This window comes from Solenopsis invicta, chromosome 1 (genome assembly GCF_016802725.1).
Source record: "Solenopsis invicta isolate M01_SB chromosome 1, UNIL_Sinv_3.0, whole genome shotgun sequence".
Taxonomy (NCBI): domain Eukaryota; kingdom Metazoa; phylum Arthropoda; class Insecta; order Hymenoptera; family Formicidae; genus Solenopsis; species Solenopsis invicta.
The window spans coordinates 19,127,816-19,148,696 of NC_052664.1; the positions used below are offsets into that span (position 1 = coordinate 19,127,816).

A 20,881-nucleotide genomic window follows, 5' to 3' on the forward strand; every position below is an offset into this window, starting at 1 on the left:
TAATGTTGTCAATTTAAACACCGTTTAAAACTAAAACATTTTTAAGTAATTAAAAACCGCGGCAACAGAAACAAAACATTTTAATATCTTAAAATTCAATACCTTTTTTTTGATCGTATATGACTTTGAGTATATCTTTTTAACAAAAAATGACAATATTGTCTTTTTTCATCAGTAAGATCTTTGAGAGAAACGTATAATAAAGGTGTCACTTCTTTTATCTCTTACTTTTTAATATTCCATTTGTCCCCGACCATAAACTTTCAAGAGGAAGTTTCCGACAGCTCACGTTTCCGTTCATAACGTGATTCTTCAGTATATCTATGGGAAGATGGATCGTATCCAAGAATCGACAATACGCGATCTGCATCACAATTGCGTGGAATTACTTTTGCTCCTTCGTGCGATGTTATTTCAAAATTGCCGTGAGCCTCTTGCGAAAAGAATACCTATAAGGTGCCAGATAACGACACAACGAAAATTGAAGATTAAACGATTTATTAGTTAAATAAATAATAATATTTGCAATGCATTTTAAATCACCCTTCTTTCTCCTCGAAATAATTCTTTTCCGAAAAAAGACGGCTTTCTCATGCGACAAATTATAATTCGAAGAGGCGATTGATTTATTAAAGCAGTGCTGGAAAGGAATTTGAATTTATACGATGAAAGCTATTGTGATCCTTTGGGACGTAACGAATGACGGAAGCTTTGATTCTTATGGTACAATATACACGATAATCGGTAGCCGAGATTTGCGTAAGGCGTCCCTTGTGGATTCGCGTAACACGACTGGCCCATTAATATTTCAAATGATAATTTGAGGGAGAACAATGTACCCAGGACATATATATCTCCATAACGGCGGAATAACTGCACCGACAATTGTATTCGTCCTGTAATAATGCAACATTATTCAGTCCCGAGGATTTCGTTGGATTTAAATTGGAGCGGCTCAAATTATGCAATTTTCGCCAAGTATTGTTTCTACAGGCGCAATTGCGGCGCAACAATACTTGGTCATTAACGCCATGCAATGAATCACTTAGATCGATACTTGCAATTAGGTAAAAAGACTCGTCAATGTACAGTCATTTTTATCAACAATATATAGTACAGTAGATTAATCGATCTCGAGTTATAACCGTGTTGGCGAAGACAAAAGCTGTTTCCTAGCATTAACCTTAATTAGAAAACGGTTTCTTTACGAGATAATCAGTAGAAAAAAATTACAATAAATGTATCAAGGATATTCTTAAAAATTATACTTTTCTCAATACAAGCTTGTAACGAAAAATAATAAAAAGTACCTCTCCCTCTCTTTTCGCCCCTTTTTCCTCTCTTCTTTCTTTATATTACAATTTCTCGTTTTATGTACTCTCCTTAAAACAAATTAATTTATCAGCTATAAATTTCAAAATGCAGTAAAATTTATAATGCAAACATATTTCCACATTTTCGCACTCTTCTAGTTTTCGAAAGCTAGCAATCACTTCCTGTCGATAACAACACAAATTCTGTCTTGACATTGTGACAGATATATCAAGCTGCACGTTATTGCAAACTCGTACTCCCGATCACTCACGATTCATTTACACGTGGGACTATGATTCAAAAACGACCGCAATTAACGCTGACAACTTCTCATGGTTTTTTTGAAAATACGGAATTAAATATCCGCACGTAATTTCGTAGTTTAATTACACAGCGCATGGGGAATACGGGAATGGCAATTTATTGCATAAAAACGTATCTCCGTGAAACACAATATGATTATCGAGAATCCGTTGTGTTATCAGCGAAAATTATTTCAATCATTTTATGATTTAGAATGTGCAACATTTAGCTAATTAAAGCGATAATTAATTTCATTGGGTTTAAATACATTAATTGTTTAACTATCATCGATATTAATTGGCAAAATATGGAATCTATAATAAAGATATAAAGATATAATTTAATTAGGATCAATTAGTTAACAAATGGAGTATCATTCCTGCAAGCTATGCAACAGCGAAATTATGTTTTAACTATAAATCGGAGTATTCTCAATATTTGCAGAAAATGTATATGTAATAATAATGTAATCGTTTCATGTCTACGTAAGTTATTTCAATTGTTTTTCAGTTGACATCAGACACTGACGTCAATTTTAAGCGATTGATAAGTTATCTCCGACGTTTATAGAAATTTTCGCTGTTTAACCGATAAAGCAATAGAACCGGCTTGCGCAACGCCGAAGAGTCTATTGACAGATGGTGTCTGTTCAAAAGTTAGCTGCGAATTGTTACGCTTCGTGGACGACGTCATCGAGTCAAAGTTTATCTAGCTCCACGTGAAGCGGCATACAGTTTACAGTACGCATCGCAAAATAAAAATTACACAAAATTTCAATGCATTTTTTAACCCTAGAGTGCTAGTCATATTTATCTGACGTTAACACTACTTCGGATGAAAATTCATCTAATTGAGAATTTTTATACTTTTTATGTCTACTATATGTGTTGAAAGATGGAGGAGTAATTCAACTAACGCTATTTTTATATAAAATAAATAAATTTTAATATTTAACAATGTTAATAAAATGTTATTTTAATTTATTTTAATTCACAAGTCCTCTCTCTCTCTCTCTCTCTCTCTCTCTCAAAATCTCGAAATCTCTACGACTTTTTCTTTGTAACTTGTAATTTCTTAATCAAAATTTTTAGATATCTTTTAGAGTAGACTAAATCAATATTAATTGTTATTTAAATGACCTCCAATAATTATACATCGATTTACTCTACTTAAAATTATATTTTGGCAAGTTCCAATTTTCACTGTCACACTCATAAAAAAATATCACAGAATTATTGAAAATTGCTAAAATAGCTTTTTAGTAAGTGTTTTTCTATCCATTTGTTATATAGCTTACAAAAGCAAACTCACTCGAGAACCAAACACATACAATGCATATCGCAATAAATTATAACTGGAAAAGTTACGGCCTGGCGCCGTTTACACTCAACTATTGTGGGTAAATATTTACCTTGATAAACTTAAAATTACAGGACATAAAGAAGTAATGCACATCTCACATTGTTTATAACTAGAGACATACTAAGAGAAGAATAGGTAGATCCACAAGTTCGTAACTAGCGCTTATGTCAAGTAGTAAATATCTAAATTAGCATTTAAAAATTCATTCAAAATAGCGCACTGCAGGGTTGATACATAACGTAACAATAAAATTAACTTTAAAAAATAATATTAAATAATAATTTTAAAATATTCGTTAGATGTGCAACTACAGATTTTTTTCCAAGTAAAAAAATACGTTCGCTTTGAAACGGATGAGACGTCCAAAGACTTTCTCATTACGGTATAACAGACGATTTCGAAATTACTGAATTTTTCACTATCGAGAATACGCATCTCGAAACGTGCGAGGCTTTTCAGGTGACCGGTGACACGATACTCGGTGTGAAGCGATACTCGTGAATGCAACCCAGGTTGCTTTACAAACGCGTTAGAAATATCTCCGGCGCGAGGTATTTCCCCTGTCGAGGCAGCAATAGCCGCGGCAACGAGATCGATAGCATGCCGGAGAATCGGGACACGTGTACAAAACGTTTTAACTGTCACGCGGAGTGTACGCGCCAGGCCGTAAACACATAAAAATATGTATAAACTGTATATTGTGTGTGCACCGATCGCATGCGTGAAAAGCGACGTTCCGTGCGTCGACGGTGCGCCTGTCTGACCAGAGATAGGATTTTCTACTGCGACAAGCCTATATTCGTGACAATAGATAATAGGATCGCGGCGGCTAACGATAAGCTTGTGGCATGTTCACGTCAAATACGACGTTTCTGCATTCAACAATTTGAACGAATTTACAACGTAGCCGTCCTCGAGAAAAAGAGTAATTATCTAAACGGTGATCGGATTATTGTTGAGAGCGCCCTCCGAAAAACATAAACATGATTTGTTGCTACTGCCCGGAATTTTATTCGCCCGATAGTAAAGCCATATTTCTGTTTTACAAAAGTTCGCGTGCCAAATAAATTGTGTCTACACACGGTGCGCTAATTGGAATGTTAATGTACCTTGCGATAGTGCTTCTCGTGGAATAGTGTTTTGTGTCTTTCGCTTCTGAATATTCTTTCTCTTGGTCAATACCGAATGTCTCATCATTCCGCGCTATCAATTATTATTCCATGGAATTATTATACTACAAGCAAGTTAATAGGTTTGTATTCCAACGTTGTTTTTCGTAAAGTAAAATATCGAGAACGAATATATCGCGCGAACAGTAGAATCTAATGAAGAATACGGTAGATGTTATCCACAAAACACATAGAGCGCGCGTAAACACGCTCTATTATGTAAGGTTACGGAACTTTAATGTAGAACCGTAATATATGACACCTTGTTAGTTATTGCGCAAACTGCTTTCGTAATTAATGGCGCAACGTCCGGCTTGCGTGAGGTAAAGGGAAACGGCTTAATTAAAAAGGGACGGCGAAATTATGTGTCTAATAAACGTAAAGCGCGCGCGCGATGTTTTTAACAATTATACGTTATTCTATTATTTTGCCACAACAATGTAAACTCCATATATTTGCGATTAATTAATGTGTGCTTATTCAAAATTAAATAGTATTATACAATTACCTAACGATTTCAAAAACGACTGTACTCATAATCAATGTTGCGCTTAGTAAATGTAAAACTATTTGGATAAATTACACGTAAATGTATTTTAGATGAGATAAAGACAATTCAATTTATCTAGATGAAAGATGAACTCGTTTTGTCTAAATCATTTTAAGATAATATCATTGTCGAGCAAAACAATTTAATCCTCCGTGATCCAACGCTTTTTTCGCTGTTTTTCTAGTCCAACGAGGTCACTGATGCCTGATAGTATTTTTGAAAGTTTTAGGCTTCAGAAAATCTGAACAAATTCTGGTACACTCTTCCAACATTCCAAAATTTCACATTCCGATTTCATCAATTGTGTTTGATCCGAAATGTTTTTCACGGTCCGAAGGCAAAATAATTCAAAATTAAAAATTCGCCTGAGTCTTTAAATCTCCAGTTGGACCACAGAAGGTTAAGTTAAAGATACAAAAAAAAAAGCTAGATCATATTCACGTTTTTATATACAAATCTTTAAATTCTTAAAAACGAGAGTTTTTCAAATAATTCAATTTAGAAATTGTTTCTCTTTTGATGTGAATCAGTACGCAAATAAAAATTCAAGTTGAAAAATATAGGGGAATATATGACTCACATTATAATAACTGGCAAAGTTTCCCGTAGAAGTTTTCGAATCACTTATAATTTTGGGGCAATTTTTACATTTTTATGCTATTATTTTCTGATCTGTGCAATCTGCTGTTATCATTTTACAAAATTCTCTTATTAAATAAATGATAAATTTGAGATCGAAGTCAAGAACAATATTTCATACTCATTGTTTAAATTAATTTAAATAATTAGAAAAAAACATACTTCTTTTAAGGAAAATAAAGATAAAGGATAATATACATTCTAATAATCTAGATAAAGATAAGACAAAGCCAGTTCTTTATCTATATAATTATGTAGACAATTTTATGTAGGTAACAGCAAATATTGTTCACGATGTGATAAGACGCTTATTAATGCAGAGATTTAAATTAGAACTGCTGCTCGTCTCAAAAATATCCTTTCTGGCGAGTAATATTATTTTCATAATATTGTAATTCACATTCATGAATTTGCTTTTGTAGAAGTTACATGTGGCAATGTTGAATTATGTAAAGCAAGGATCAAAGATGCTCAAACGGCTCTTTACATAGCCTACCGCATACGAAAAAGAATATGCGCAACGATCCATTATGTAAGTTAAATATAAAATGAGCGAATGCACTTCGCTTTTCTTTGCATCGAAGTCAAGTTCCATCTCCGAAGGAGTGAGTCAGCCTGTTACGTTATGTTACTTACAAAGATATAAATCGCCGCGGCGCTTTGAAATTCATCGTACGTTTCCGCGGAACAAAATGGGTGTCAGAAAGTAGAGAAATAAAGCAAACGTTAATGTATAATACTTTTCCGAAAAAAAATACGTATTGTAGATGAATTTTCATTATTTCTACTGTCGTGCTTACGAAAGAGAGTATCGGTGGCAGAATCGGCGGAACATTATGGTCACGTAAGACCGTAAGCGATTAACAAAACTTTTGCGAACAGACGCGGGTCTTTTGCGCAAGACAATTTTTCACCTGAAAGCATGCACGAGTTGCGCCTGGATGTTAAACGAAAATTCCGCGAACAGAAAGTTCAAACTTTTCTAAATTGCGAGACTGCACCATGTACCTACCAGCGAAAAAAAACAAAAACTACCGGCACGGCAACTCGTGCACGCAATTTGCGTACTTAAAAACGGCAAGGACTTTCGAAACACACCGCTATGCTTAATCCGCGTAACTAATTTCTCTTAAGAACGTAAGCGAAACGAGTGCTTCCGTTGACGCAAATAAGCTCGTGGCCATTCTGGAGGCCGATTTAACTCGCGCTACGTGCGAAACCGCCGAGCGCGCGATTCCACGTGGATAAAATAGAACTTTGAACTACGACGATGTTTGTGTGTGATTTTAATAAAGATTTGTTGCCCTGTTTTGTTACGTTCGACTCGTTCGATATTCGGCCTTCAATTTGCCAGACCGGACGCGAAGCTTTCGTACGCGGCCAATAACAAACAAATAGATGGCGGAAAACGCGAATCAACAACAATTTCGTGCCGTATTGATGAATCGCACAAATTATCGGCGTGTAAAATAAACGATTCCTAAAAAAATGTCTAATTGAAATTTTAATTAGTGACGTGACGCAATTAATCTTTAATATTTTTTTTTTTATTTAATCTAGGAAATTTTCGACATTTACTACGACGCATAAAACGTGAAGTTGAACAAGAATTTCTTGTTTTATGATGTAAATCCTATTTCTTTTTTGTCATCTAGAGCCATATCGATCGTGGTGGTAGTTATTAGGTCCATTTTCACGTCGCAATTTAAAATTCGCAGGAAGTTCAAGCCTTTAAAGATTCCGACGATTTTTGGGATTATAGCGAACGAGAATATGAATACGACTTCCTCATAGTCGAGAAAGTTTTCAATTTTCAATTGCTGGTACTTCTGATAACGTAAAACTTTCATATTCAGTTCCGCAACGGAATTGTTTCATCATTTGACATTTTGATATGTTTAACAAAAATTAAAATTTTTTAATTAAAAATTTTAATTAAAAATTTTTTTAATTTTAATTGAAATAAAACATTTACCAAATATTAGGCATGTAAGCCTAAAATATATTATTTGAGATTATATTGAAAATAACAAAGAAACAATGGCAGAGTCGAAGAAAATAAACCGCAACTATTTTAATTAGATTAAGTTACGCGTTTCGTCTTATTGAAATGAAACAGATTGAAATAATCTCACATTCTCTCGCAAAGAGACAATTATAAAATAATATGTATCTATAAAATATCCATTATTTTGAGAGAAATGCTCTCTTAAATAATTCACAAACGCATATTAACTTGAATTTTTTACATCGGAAAAATTACAATTTTTTTCAAAAGGTGCAACAAGTAACATGCAAGATAACATGCAAGTTTTTCAATGTGTTTTTACACAAGTAATATATCCGAGCGTATTTTTATTTTATGGATTAATATTTTTCCTCTGCCGTCCTTATTAAATTCTTTCTCGAAAGCTTTCTCTGCGAGAGGATAGAAATGGATAGCTCACACTCTTACGAAAAAGTATTAAACCTTGTGTAAGAGAAATTGATCAATAAGAGGATTCGCGGTCTGTTTTGACGTTTGAAAATCGAGCGCTAAGTTACCTCCATTTCACCCGAACCATGAAATCCTTTCAGTAGTTCGTCCAATCGCCCCGACTTCGGCCGTCTGATGAACGTGTCAACACGACCACGATACCAAGTTTGCCGGTATTTGCATACATCCCTCCACGCCTTTAAATCCCCCCCTCCCCGCCCCCTCTCGTAACTCTTCCCTCATCCCAAGGTCGAATTCGACGTTTGCATGCGATAAAACGGTATCCTGGTAGAATACCCCGATACTCCCAACCGCCATACGATTCGCCCGGTACATTCGTACGCGGGAAAATGCATAAAACATTTCGCGTGCAGTGCGGTACCGATGGATTACAAAACAAATACGAAGGAAAAATACTAATATCAGAGAAGCCGAGAGAAGCGTGGCCTAAAATAACCATTGTCTAAAATATACAATGTATGTTTTGTCTCCCTAAACTAATCTTTTTTTTTCCAAATAAAATGTTAATGTTATTTTTCTCGACAAATTGTGTGCAGTATTTGGGGAAGGAAGGGCTTCTTATTGACTTCGTTTCCATAATTAGATGTTCATCAGCATCGTTACGCTCGAAAAAGACACGTTTAATTTTAAGCTATTAAAATGTTTGATTTCTGTTCTATTTTTTTAAGTATTTAAAAATGTTTTAGTTTTAATCGGCGTTTGAATTTAAAACACTAAAATATTTAAAGCCTATTAAAGCCTATTAAAAATTTCAATTTTATACGTTCTAGCATTTTAAATATATACATCATTTAAAACAAAAACATTTTAAAGAAACGGAGACGGAAAATTTTTTTTGAGTGTACTTTCTTAAAGTGATCGATATTATAGAATTGTGTTTCAAGATAAAAAATTTATCCTCTCAGAAAAGATTTTCTAATAAAAAACTAAAAATATTCTTGATGCACTTAATCCTGTTGCAATCTTGTGCAATATAAAAATAAAGCGATATTAAGATGGTCTATAATTCTTATTCTCCCCCATCGAATTAAATATGATTGACTTGTTATTTTGAAAATATAAATTTCAACTTATATATTCTAACATTTAGAATAAAAATTTGCTCACTTGTGATTCTTCGTGATATTTTATAAAAAAAATTCTTCAAATTTCCTTCAGATCAATATATTGTCAAATCAAGAATATTATTCCGACCGGTATTTATAGTCGAGTCTTATTTCAAGATAGTCTTAAGTAATGTCTTGAGATGCTAATACGGTTCTCGCTTGGTTGATGACATCTTAAGATGATACTTAAGACGATCTTAAATATAAGAATTGACTGTGAAAATATCGGCTGAGATTTAGCACAAATCTCCATTGTCTAATTTAAATCTGTCTGAGCAAATCGGTGGGACAGTGCCTAGATTATTTTATTCTAGATATAAAAGTTAATTTCAAAATAAAATATTCTACTCCCAACAATATGGTTGTCTCTATATTAATCTTATTTTATGATACACAGAAGAGTAATAGCATTGAATCCAGAAATCTGTGGGTGCAGTTTAACGAACTTGAAAATGTGTACAAACACACAAGAAATATCAGCACGAAAACCCAGCTATGACCAAAGTCTCGTCTTTAATTAACTGCCACACACATCGGTCTACGTTGTCCTATTGTTATTTAAAATGCTAAAGTTGTCAAAGCGTTTCCCCCCCAGCATTTTGATTTTTATTCGTCAAAGATCCTTGTTAAATGATTAAAATCGTTCCGATAAAATCGTGTCACTTCCCAATCAGAAACGGAGTTTCCCCTGAACAACAATGATAAGCACGTCAATTGTTCACAGTAGTCTATGCTGAATACTCTACTATCTGCGTAGCGCTGCGTCGCATCGATCGACTATTCGTGCGCGAATATAATGTTGATCATGTGCTCCGTCTGTTTGGAGACACGCGATACGCGAATCAAATAATGAAATGGACGGAACTTGCGCACGGCATAATTAACTGATTTCGGCGAGAGATTTGATTATTCGTGCGAGACTCAGGGGACGAATTTGCACGGATAACGAAGTATGTCATTGGCCGCTTGGTGCGAGAACGAAGAATTATCGACTTGAGCCGAGAGAGAGAAAGCATCTTTCCCCAGTGAATTCCATATATTCAGAATTGAAATGGATCCACACGTGACAAGCTGGATTCTGACTTTCTAGCTTGAAAAGCCGTACCGACGAGGGGCATTTTCGTTTCAAAAATCCGTGGCGTCGAGAACCAAATCCGATTTTCAATAAAGCCATACGCTTTAATATGCAGGTATTATTTATTATCGATTTTACCGTTTAGTTGAATAAAAGATACGGGAATAAAGGCATGATGGTCGGTTATTGTTCCATATATAATAAATCTAGTTATAATTATTAAAAAAAAGTGTTTTTTTCCGTTGTTCTAATATATATATATATCGTGCTTGGTATAAAGTGGCCGAGAAAGAATATTTTGAAGAATTTATATAACATCTATAAAGTACGGGCAGCGTTTATTCCATTTTCGAGTTGTTGCCAACTTGTTTTTGCGTCCCGGGGGAGCCGTTCAATCGCTTCTCCGTCGTTAAGGTTTCTTCGGTGTACTTTACGGTGTTGGCACCGTGGTTCCATCAAGTTTGCGAGCCGTTTTTCAGAATCAAAAGAATGACGGGAATGGCTCTCAAAGAGACGAGGAGTATCAACCGAAACTGGGTCTCAGAGGAAATTCGCCCAACTTTTATCCTTTGCGCGCCGCATAATCTTGTACGGATATATTCCAAAGTCCGTATCAATCACGGAAATTAGTTTACGCGCATAGATGTTTTTCATATACGTAGAATCGCGCGTGCGTTGCATAATACATAGTGCGCAATATTGCATATGTTCGCAAATATGGCGCGTTCACAGCGTCTATAGGTATTGCAGAGGTGTGGAAAATGTGAAAGAACAAGATATGGATACTCGAGTTGGGATTTATTCATGTAAAATGAACTGGAAAGTCTACGATAAAGATTTATGTAAAAAGATGTCTTAAAAACACGTGCGATGTAAATAGAGAATAAATATATAAGTGCAACACTAATATTTTAGAAAGATGCGTGCTTTGTCTCAATTCCATTGTATCATGATCTGTGTTGCCAGATTTAGTACAACTGCACCAGATTTGATACCAAATTTGCCATCTTTTTTTTAAATTCAGCACCAGGATACCAATGTAGTTAAAAATATAGGAGTTTGTGGTAGAAAAACCACACGAATCATGTTGCTAGACTTGGTACAACTGCTCATTATTTCATTCCCTATATATTACAAATTTTAATTTTTCGACTAAATAAATAATTTCGACTAAATAAATAAATTCGTCATTTCTATAAAAATGTGCAACGGAAACTCGGATATAAATTTTAGAATTTATATTGCTGTCGTTATACCGATTAATGTCTAGATATACATCATTAATTTAACTTTCGAAGAGAAGAAAGAAACGTTTCAGTTTGCACGTGTCGGTCTCTACAATGTCTAAAATTTTTAAGTGCCATTAAACTTGATCTGTAAAACCTTTTTGATAGGGTTCATTGCACCGTTAGAAATTCATGACATACTCATGCTTTTACTTGACCACTGCTCTCGCTTAGAGACGAAGGAAGCCGAAGTTTTTCCTATCTCATATTTCTTTCAACATAGCCTTCGAGCGTACCACTCTTGATCCTACTTTAATTATTGAACGTATAGATAACTTCTTTTCATCCGTTTCTCTTCTCGCCCGTTCTCAAAAGCTTATAGAATGCCGGTCCTTTGAGAATTTTATAACTCTTCAAAATTTTATATGTCGATTTCGCTCTTGGATAAATAGAAGCTGCACGAACGTTCAAAGTCGCAAGTAATGTGTCGCAAAAGTCCATCGGCGATTTCCAATTACGTTCCGTATTGTAGTTGCTCGTAACGAGTACTCCTTTTACTACACGGCTATTCTCACCGGTAGTTTTCCATCGTATCTACCGATCGATAATTGGATAGTCGAAGAGAAGAATCAAAACGCGTCGTAGATACTCACATTGTAGATTCTGCAAGTCTGTTCTTCGCTTGAAAGTACTTTCAATTCGCAACGCAAGAGGTTTCGGGATGTGTGGAGCGAACAAAGCTTTGTTAGCGTTCTTCTCTTCTTCTCTTTCTCTTTTTATTTCGAGCAATAGTAATCTCCAAAAAAAGACTGCACAACTTCCAAGTTTTTTTTTTAGCAAGCATCGCCGTTATGATTCCAAGGATTTACGGATTTAGATAATTTTAGGAAGTCGTAAAAGATTAATTGACTAAAACGAATTAAAGTTATCTGCTTCTTAATTTATTATCGGTGCAACAAAATCTTAAGATTCATCGCGTCATCTATAATAATAAAAAACTATTGAAAAAGTCACATTTGATAATCATCAAAATTCAATTTATGACTGTATGTATTTTCATTTCCAAATAGAAAATTTTTTCACAATTTTGAAAATGATTCGGAAGATTGCTGGGGAGAGATAAACTGCATTTAGATTTAATTAAAAGTTCGCTCGGTTTTATAAAAACGCAGAAATTGAATCCTAGCTGAAAGAAAGTAACTAGAAACCTGCAAAAACAAAAGTAAGAATCACATTACAACTCCTAATTAAAATTAAATCCGTTATTTATCTCCGTAAATAAATAAATACAAAAAAATAGTGGGAAAAAGGTGCAATATCACTTTTCTCTTTTTATAAGCAGTAATTTATCAATTGTTTTAGTTCATTGCCACTCTCAATTTAATTATTCTCTTATATTCAGTTTACATTTATATCCATCTATCAATATTTATTGTATCATTTTAAATATTTTAAATATTTTTAAAAATGTTTAATAAATATTTCTGAATATGCATAATAATAATAATAAATTTGTGCAACTTTTCATAAGAAAGAATACAGTGTTGTTATTGAATCAACGAGGCTATTTTAGGACACCTGCTCTACAAAGCACAAAAAAAAAAGAATTTTGCCGGGACGCTGGCAGCAGAAAAGTGAACACTGGGGAGAGAAATGAAAGAAAACACGTGTATTCAAATGTAGACTATTACTTGGACAGAAATTGAATTCCTCCCTGCAGGACGACATACAGTTTTACGCGCCGAGAAATAACCCATTACTACCAAATGTCAAGGAAGGCCGGAAAACGTCAAAAGCTAGCATTTATTGTTAGACTGACACTGTCGGTAAAATTTTATTTTATTGAGTTGCCGGGCGGGTGTCGCGTTCGTGCATTTATTATCTGGTTTATTTTCGCGGTATCGCAGCTTTAGTGACTCCAGCTTGGTTAATTTTAGCACGGCTACGGCGGCATTATTTCGTCATATTATGAAAAGATTTTCCAGATACGCGCCCGCTTTCCGGGAAGGAAAATATACATGCCACCGCCATTATCGTTCGAAACCCAAACATGAATATCGGATGTAAACCATGTTACTGCAGAAACGTTATTCTTTTTCAAATAGTTGAATTTTCTTCCCCCAGTGACTCCGAAATAAAAAAAAATACAAAGTTTATTAGCGAACTTCTTCGATCCTACAATTAGTTCGATGCATTTCGCTTATTAGATAACTTATTTTTACAAGTATCTTGTCGATATCAGCTGAGTGAATCCACTGGATTGATTTATATATCTATAATAAATTTCATTCGCTACTTTTGTAACAATGTTGATAACAATAAATATATTTAAAAAGATTTCTTTACAATATTTCTCAATCTATATCGCTTTATAAAAATCACATAAAATATGGAGAAAATGTATTTTTTCATTGAATAATGATATAAAAGTTTGAAATTCAAATTTGCTTCTGATAGCAATCTTATATGTCTTGTAATTGGTCTTATTGTTACCCCAGAAATAATATAACACGTCAAAATTTTGTGTGAATAGTCATTATATAAAATTATTAAAGCATTCGAAAATATTTTATGATCAATAAAGTCAGATTAAAACACACCAAGTTACAAGATTCAAACGAGAAAGTACGAAATGTAAGTTTTTCAATCTTCTGGAGCTACATCTTGAAACTTTTGATTTCAGTTGTCGTTAAATATTTCTTACAAGGGAGCATGGTCGTAATCCCGATTAACTGTTAGCTCGCTCTGCGGTATTCGTAACTTTCTAAACGTGTCTCTTGTGAAGAGCAACATTCCGTGACTGCACTTTACTGAAGTAAGTGTATACTCAATTGCGTGCCATCAATCAACTCGGACGAGTACCGTAATTGAAGTCATCGCACGTCCATTAATTCCAGCGGCGTTGCATAACAGGTACAACCAGCGTGGCAAATAAATTTAGCATTCAATTCGCGTTGTTAACGTCGATACGTGCCGTGACATCGAAAGCACACCGAAGACGGTGATCTGGGACGCTCGGCGAGGGACGGAAACCGTGTCGCGAAGGTACGACATTTATACATATTCGCGCGCTGACTATCGTGCGCGATCTCGAGGAAAACAAGGCGAAACGCAGCCGGAGGACTGCTATAACGAGGCTCGTAATCGCGAGCACGTGCAGCGGTCGCAATTTGTTCGCAACATCGCGGAATGAAAATGTGACGAAAGACGCTTAAATTTCCCCTCTACGCGAGCACCGTTCTCGCAATTGTCGTCGCGATGAGATTACGAGCCATCTGGAAGTCTGATCCAGCTGCGCTACTACCATTGTCCTTCATCGACGAAGACATTCGTCGGACTCATCTTCTCAAATTCATCCGACTCAGCGAATTATTTCAGCTCGATCGGGAGCGCCAGACTGTCGTATTAAATCTTGCCGCCGCTTCCAATGCAGCCTCTCTCTTTCTCTCTCTCTCTCTCTCCTCTTCATCTGGTTTATTCGACTTTTCGAATGTAACTACCTCGTAGGAGGATCGTGAAGCTCGGTAATTCGCAACGAGACCGGAGAAAGCGATCGGCGATCATTGCGCGTCGGAACATTTTCAAAAGCGAGTTTTCCGTCTCTTATTGTTTACGACCGATCGTTACGTCGCCTTTAACCATCAGCTCTTATATATTTCGCTTTTACACCTCGCCGTCAGGTGGATTCTTGAGAGGTCGCGTAGAGGGATTTACCGTCTCCGAGGAGAGACTCTGGCAGATATTTTATTTGCGATGTCCGATCCTTTACTGCCATTAATCATTCCCTCCCATGAATCTTTCGCGAGAGTTTTATTCGGTTTGTATTTCAACCGTGTATGCTATATCATAAACAATAGTCTTGCGCGTGACAAATTGTTGTTACGACAGGTGTAATTTTCCTTTGGTTTTCCCTCTTCCTCCTTCCTTTCTCGATTCGATGCAGTGCTAGAGTAGTTATTACGCTACGGAATCAAACTTCTTTTATTAGACTACCGCGAGTTGTAAATAATCAACGGGAAAAAAATATGTATCGACGGTTATCTATCTATACATTAAGTCGATAATACTAGAACAGTTGTGCGATGCCTTTGATAATAATGAAACTTGTACCTCTTTTTTTTTATCCGGCAATGTTCGTCGCAGACAACAAGATAAAGAGTAAAATATCGAAACTCTGTCGAGATGGAAGCCCAGATTATGAGCAACCAATCGATTTGAGAACTACTGATCTCTACATTACGCCTCGAGACACATGACGTGCGTTTTCACGCACGTCACTTCGAGTACAGACTTGTGCAAGGGGAATAATCTTGCCTGAATAATGGACGTCGCGTGAAATGAGCGTTATTATGATTAATCGATCATCATTATCCGATCGCGATACAAAAGGCTACGTGTCGTAATGCGTTGATACTACAATTGCACCAAATGTGATTAAGTGAGTTCTCAATACGGACGACCAATCGCACGTACAACGTCTAAGTAAATCGAAAGAAAAGATCCACGTACAATGAGGCTAAGATCAATAGCTCAAGGCCGCACTAAATCCTGCTGTCGTGCTAGATGCTTTCGTATCGATCCTTCGAAATGGTTCGCCTCAGAAAACGAGGATAAAAATTGTTTCGTTTGACATTGCTATCGATTATGTGAAAATATGGTTGCAAATTAATTAACAATAAATAGTAGCCGGTAATTTTTTGGAAAAAAAAAGGTTTACTTACTCTTTCTCTCATCCTTTATTATTAAGCTATGATTGTACTAAATAAATATTATAAATTATAAATAGCATTTATAAATTGTAAATTATAAATGGTAAATGTGTTTAATAATTATTTAAATTATTATTTATTAGTATTATATCATGTGTGTGTTAAAAATACGCGAACACCTCTTGTATTTTGTAAATTTTCTAAATTAGAATATCATTATAATGTAATATGTTTATCATTATTACTCGTTATTTTATGTTTATCATTTTTTACTCGTTATTTTAAAGTATTTTATGTATAAAATCATAAAATACTTTAAAATAACGAGTAAAAAAATTTATTATGCTATCTTTTATCGTGAATCCAAAACAAAGTGGTTTATTCAAAATATGTCATGTCTAAATGATTGGCATTGTACGCTTTGTAACGCTTACTTCAGTCGCACTCGATAAGATAAATTATTCAAAATCGTTGACTTATGATACACCCAATCATGTCCAATGATGGCGATCCAGTTAGAAACGACTAGCGCTAGAATGTCAAGGGTGACTGCCATAGTTCGATACGAGCCAAGATCCATCTAGATATGATAGAAGTCGAATTGGCGAGCCAAGGTTGCACCAGATTCTACCTTCATTCTGTTATTAGTCCGACGATACGGTCATCAAATATCGCGGTTCGCAATTTTTGTATCACGCGATTACATCGGTATCGAATGACGAAGCACGAAACGGAAGTCTACAATAAAACGTTCAATTTAGAAAATTGCTATTTTTAAAATGATGCATGAAAAGATTTATACGTTTGTTTCATTTGTACGTATGTATCAATTACGTATACCCATTAAAGTTTTACAGCTCACAAATAAAAAGAGAATGGAAAAAAAGAGTATACCACGAAAATGGCAATAAAACTGATAAATGCAGAAGAGGTTACATTTATAACTTGTAAACAGTTGAAAAATTTTTACATAACATATTTACTAAAAATGTGCTGACGAGGAAAGATACGGAAATCTCGTCCTCCGATTTTGACGAGCCTTTAGTATGTTCTAGTACAAATCAAAATAAGGGATACGTATTTTTTAGACGGTGAAATATCCCTTTGAAGAAAATCAGTGTTTTTCTTTCGAAGCGAATATTGTCGAAACTATAAGAGATAGAAAAATATGTTCTGAATGAAAGTTTAATGGATCGAAGAGTACTTTATAATAGTAATAAAAGAAATTTTTTAATTTTCTTTCAATTTTTAAATCATGCAAAGTCTAATTCATATCATTAATATTGTGTGGCTTAAGTAAAAATTTTTATAAAATATACGTTATTATATACATATATATATTAAATATACATATTATTTATTTATTCATTTCGTTTTCTATATATAGAAAATAACAAAATCGCGTTGGTGGATTAACGAACAAGTAACGAAACTATGTGTAGAAAATCCTTTAATAGTTCGCATAGTTCGCGTACTTCTAAAGACGGAGGTCTTGTGCGACAAAGCCCTGTGCAATAAAAATCGTTTAAGCGAGTACAAAGGAGGATTTCGTACCGATCGAGTACTTTACCGTAACGACCGTTGGAGCGATTTATAGGGCCATCGAAAGTCTTTTTAAGAAGTTACCGGTGAGCCAGCACGAAAGGAATTATTCAAATTGCTTTCGATCCAACGCGATGCGTCGCGTCGGTTGAACAAGGAGATAAGCACTTCGTCCCTGTGGTACTTGATCTATATGAAAATTCTGTCGTTTGTATCATTTGTTCTTATATGCTACGAAGATGCATTTATGCATACGAGTATCCGAAATCAATATCAATACGAATTTATCGTCAATTCGATGTCACGCAACATATGTCGTGAAAAGGCGATTCGCGAATTGTTAGCAGCAACAAAGCAACGATTATTAATTTCAAATAATTTTTAGATATTCCCAAAAACAGAGATTTACAAGTTACATACAAACAAATAATTTTTTCCTATATTCAATTTTATTTTATTTGATGGGAAAGCGTAACTATGAAGTACCTCCGAAACGACCGGGAACATCGCAAACAATCTTTTTGTATTTTTAAAATTTAAAGTTTTGTATATAGAAATTTTTTTAAAGTTTATTTTATTTTACGCAAATATAAAAAAATGTGTGCACGTGTATTTGTGTAATTTTATTTATCAAAAAAAAATTAGCAAAATATTTATGACAGTTTCTAAATTAATATCACTTCTTAACCATTTATTCGTATTTAAGACTGTGGATGTAAAATATAAAAATATAGAACAAAATATACGAAAAATGTTGATAGTTACAGTTTAAGTTGAATAACGCTTGCTAAAGTAACGAGAGAAAGCGAATATAAAGCTCAATTAGCATTAATCAATCTATGCAATCGTAAAAAAAATGTGAAAGGACGCAGATAAAAGATAAACTGTGCAGGGATTTATTATTATATGACCTTACGCTACTTTCAGCATACATGTCTGGACTTTAACGCAGCTTCTCCGTACTTAAAAAGCCTGAAAAATCGATACATGCGCATTTACTCCTTAGCCTCGTATTACACACGTATCATACTCGTATGAATACAGAATAGCTCTAGTATTCCAAAATTCTCGCAATCCACCACGACGAGAGTGACTAGATTAAAATAAGAAAATCTGGCATGAACAAATTAATGCGTCAGAAATATTGAAAGTGCGTTTCAATTATATTGATTTTGTGTATTGATAATCTCTTACTACATATAATAATATTATTCAAGTATTATCAGAACTCGAGGACGCGGTAATTTTCAGTAATCTTCGAAACAAGTTATCAGATTGATAATTTGATTTTTAAACAAGAGATGTTTATCTCAAAATGCACGTTACTTTGTATTATTTTAATTACATAAGACCATTTTGAAAATTGTTATGCACGTGACATCTGTCAATTTCTAAAATTTATTTTCAGTATCAATTTTGCTTGCGAATGAAATATTAAGTAAACAGAGATCGCGCTTTGATGTTAGTACTTCAATATTGAAACTCACGCGACATCGAATTTTTTGATCTCTCACGTGCTGAAGAAAAACGGGAGAATGATTGCCTTCAACGACGTTATCTCGAGGACGCCTCGCAAGTGTGCCGCGATGAACATGAAAACGGCCGACGAGCCGAAGATGATGGACGAGAGGTTACCGCCATGAGATCGACTATGAATTATGCAGATACTTCAAGCCTCATGGCTTCGCCGCGGTTAGATGGGACGACGGGAGACTGAACGATGGAAAACGTTGTTAATGCGCAACGAGATGGGTGTTAAATCGTTCAGACGTCAAGTCACGAAACGCGATATCATAGAAAAACGGCTTTGCAGAGATCAAGAGTAGCCGGCTGCGTCACTTAAACTGACGACAAATAGAAGAAAAAAAAAGTACAAGGCTCGTCGATCATTATCTGCTGTCGCATTATTTCTGCAAATGACGAGTTTGTGGTACGAAAAGATCAAGAAATTAGACAAGAGAGATTTAATCTCTACTAAAAAATTCTCTACTAGTTGTAATTACGCAACAAACGCGTAACGTAATAATAAAATCACAGTATTAAGAATGTGTTGTTTAAAAAAAATTATTTTTTTTTTTAATCGGCGTTATATTTCGATCATGTGCGCAACTATGTTTTCCTTCTAGCTGTATAGGATGTTATTTCGAAATTCTTTGATAATAAGCTTCAAGTAACTCTCTCTTTCACATCTTGGTTTGCATATTTTATTCGAACAGTGTTAGTTTACAGTGTTCACGTTAAAAAAATATTTATTTGCACGTGAACGAAACAAAATAATTTTGCAAACGGAACAGCAATAATAAAACAATTATTACTATTTTTGCATCCGACAAAGCGTGTGCTCCTGTAAATACATTTGTACCATTTCACGTGAATAATTGCTTTGGTTAGCATTCCATTTTTGACAGCAATGTTCATATTTATTATTTTATTGCGACTATTTCCGAATCTTGTAGAAAAAAAGAATTTTCGCCGGACAAAATAAATTACTGTTTCGTTACGTTCACACTGATCATCGTAAAAATAACGGCCGCGGATTAATAGCACGACGTTTTAATCTGTTGTTTCAATTTACTGGAACAGCTGTTGCAAAGCTTCTTAATTCTAATTGAACATATTATGCAGGGTGTTTTATCACGGCCAGCATACAAGACGCGAGCAACGACTTGATTTTTCGTGACGAGAATACTCAAGGTAATTCACAACGTATTCTCTAATTTACTCCTTTGAAACATTAAATTCAACTTGAGCACGCAAATCTGCGTTTTTTTCGTTTACTGTGCCCCAGAAAAGTCACGCCACGCCTGCGGATTTTGTCACTAGTTAACGTCCCATAATCCTTTAGCACCGTAAATATTATTTATGGTCACTTGCTTCAGAGCTGTTTTAACACTACAAATTCGTTAATAACAGCATTTCAAGAGTTTAAATCATTAAGAAATTGTTATCGTGCATGCGATGTGACACTCACGATCTTTTTCACGAGAACTAATCTAAAAGCATTGTCGTACTTATTATTCTCTATTTGTTCACTTCAGACCTGTCTAACCCAGATGTTTTTATGAGATTGGTAATAAGGTAAGTGTCCATATACCCAGACACTTATATGAAAATTTATTAGTGTTAATCTTAAATGTGTTTTTTTATAGTATTAAAATTTAATTGTAATATTTAAATATACTTTAAGATATTTCTAAAATAAAATATTAAAAAGATAATTGTTGCAAAACTAGGTTAGAGTTTTAACGATGTTCTGAAAATTTTTAAAGAAACATTATTCATTTGTAGAGATACATTTTGCTTGTCCTAAATATTAATAAAATTCTGTTATTTGATAAATAACAGAATTTTATTAATATTTAGGACAAGCAAGATTGTTTACAAATTTT

General features: G+C 34.5%; 2 protein-coding genes across 4 annotated transcripts in view; both read right to left on the reverse strand.

The window, feature by feature from the left end:
- Positions 1-20,881, reverse strand: part of LOC105201139 (neurocalcin homolog) — a 203,610-nt gene that overhangs the window by 83,250 nt on the left and 99,479 nt on the right. The window lies entirely within an intron of this gene.
- Positions 1-20,881, reverse strand: part of LOC105201140 (neuronal calcium sensor 2) — a 185,967-nt gene that overhangs the window by 65,756 nt on the left and 99,330 nt on the right. The gene's annotated exons all lie outside the window — the stretch shown is intronic.